We start from the raw sequence: 2,206 nt of genomic DNA on the forward strand, positions 1-2,206 counted from the left end.
ATCGAAGATAGTGGCGGTCATTTGAGATATGTGATGTTTTAAGCCAGCCAATTCTACAGCCACTAGCTTAAGTTGGTTGTCAACGTCTTCTACGCGCTTCAATAAGGCGGCCTTTTCAGTTTCCAAGGCAGATCCTTCAGCGTCAAAGTTAGCCTTCATTTTTTATAAATCGTCCAAAGAAGATTTCAAGCTTAATTCAGCCTTGGCCCATTCTGCTTATTCAGACTTTAAGTTCTTTCTTAAGCCGGCCAGATCTGACTCGCCCAGGCTTAATGCTTCCTGCAAAGTTAAACAGAAGATTATGATTTAAATAAAACACTGAGTGTGTTGGTTTGGTTAAGACGGCCTTTGACACAGATGTCAGGGCAAGATTATTTAAGTCCCAAGCACATTATGAGCAATATCCTTGGCACTTTGGGGGGTAATGTATGTCTTTTTCTTTAAAATTATATTGAAGAAGACCTGGATTACCCTATAAAGTTAAGCCGGCCCTTGGGGGATACATGTGATTTCTTAAAAGTGCTTGTGATTAAAGACCCGGCTCACCTTATAAAGCTCAGCTGGCCCTTGGGGGCTACAATTTGGAGTCTACAGATTTTCTCAAGTCTTCACCATACTCAAAAAAAATTCCTATGGCTAAGACTTTGGGGCTACATACAGGGACATAATAGGAGAGAAATTAAACATACCTCATACTTTTGCTTCATTATATGTATCAAGCTGGCCTCCATGTCCCGGCTTGTATTCAAGCGGCTCAAATAGCCTGCATATACCTCTTCCGCGCTTGGTGCCTCACAGTTTGGCAGTTCAAGCTTTGTTTTGCCCTTTTCTAGCAAGGGCAACTGTTCTTTTGCTGAGTGCTTAGCTAGCACGGTGGAATTCTTGGGTGTCTTCTGACTCGCACCAATAATGGCAACGTCATCAGTATTTTCCTCAAGAGGGGCTTCTTCGGTGATCTTGACAGGAGTTGAAGATGGAATTGGACTTGGCGGGTCACGATTATCCGCCGGGTTAGCTTCAATATCTGTGGCCTTAGAGGCAGTCGCGTCAGCCTATGGAGGCGGGTCATCTTGCTTGTTGTGATGCTCTTCAGGATGTTTGGTGTTGGCTTCCAGGGTTACCAGCAACTATTCCTCCGACTCGGGGACTTGGGGTGCCTTGGAAGAGTTGCCAACCTTTCTTTTCTTTTCCTTGGCTTTGACCCTGTGATCACATTGGAGTGTTCAGATGCATGTGACAGTAAGTTTTAAAGTTATAAGTAAATGCAAGGACTCACCCTCAGTTTACAATGAAGACAGGTAGCTGGGTTTGAGATGAGCCACCTGAAGATGGTGGCGACTCCTGGTAATTGGAGTTAGAAGGGTTAAGAGGATGTCTCATAAGACCAGCTTTGGGTAAAGAAGAAGTTGGACTATGTGGCACCTCAGCAGGCCGCTTACGGGCAGAAGGTTCATGAGTTAGCCCGGCCATTAAATCGCCTGAGCCGCCACTCCGAGTCTGGCATCTTGGCTCGTGTTGAGTTTTCTTCAGAATAAAGTGTGGATCTAAGTGAACATCTGGATGAGAAAACTTTACTTTCCGGACGACCGGCCTCTCTTTGGAGGTGCGGGGTCTGAGCCCGAAGAGATAGAATCACATCAATATCTTCAGCCTGGCTTGTAGCAACCTCATCCTGAAAATAAGAGGTGTCAGCTAATTCAATAAAGAGTCGGCCAAGAGAGTCGACTTCTACCTCTGATTGATTGTCAGCGTCAGCTGAATCGCCTACAGCAGCTGACTCAGCTGCGGCAACTAGCTTGTTCTTCTTTGATTTTGGGCTAGTCCTGATTTTGGCTACATCGGTCTTTATATTACTATTCCACAAAGGGGAGCCAGACTGTGTAATAAAGAAGGCTTGAAAAGTGAGACACAGATTAAAATCAAAAATATTTAAGATGGGTATAAAATAGTACTTACAGCTGGGGCCTGGTTGAGTTTGAAGAATCATAACAGTCCTATCTTGTTATAGTTTTCTTGAGTCTCCCCAAGCAAGGAGTTCACAGTTTGAAAGATTTCTTCAGCGGTAAAGTTATCAGAGTTGTACCACTGAGGGTCATCTGATTCGCCTGAATATTCACACATTAAGCTGGACCGGTGGCTTAAGGGAAGAACTCTCTACGAGACCCAGCAACGGGCTAAGTCGACTCCGGTTAACCCATTGGCTAAC

The 2,206-nt window shown here is 44.7% G+C and overlaps 1 pseudogene; it reads right to left on the bottom strand.

The window, feature by feature from the left end:
• Positions 1 to 216: 216 nt before the first annotated feature.
• Positions 217 to 1,470, bottom strand: LOC147968033 (uncharacterized; annotated as a pseudogene).
• Positions 1,471 to 2,206: the final 736 nt, after the last annotated feature.

Source organism: Triticum urartu, chromosome 5A (genome assembly GCF_056163025.1).
Source record: "Triticum urartu cultivar PI428250 chromosome 5A, HENAU_Tu73, whole genome shotgun sequence".
NCBI classification, from domain to species: Eukaryota; Viridiplantae; Streptophyta; class Magnoliopsida; order Poales; family Poaceae; genus Triticum; species Triticum urartu.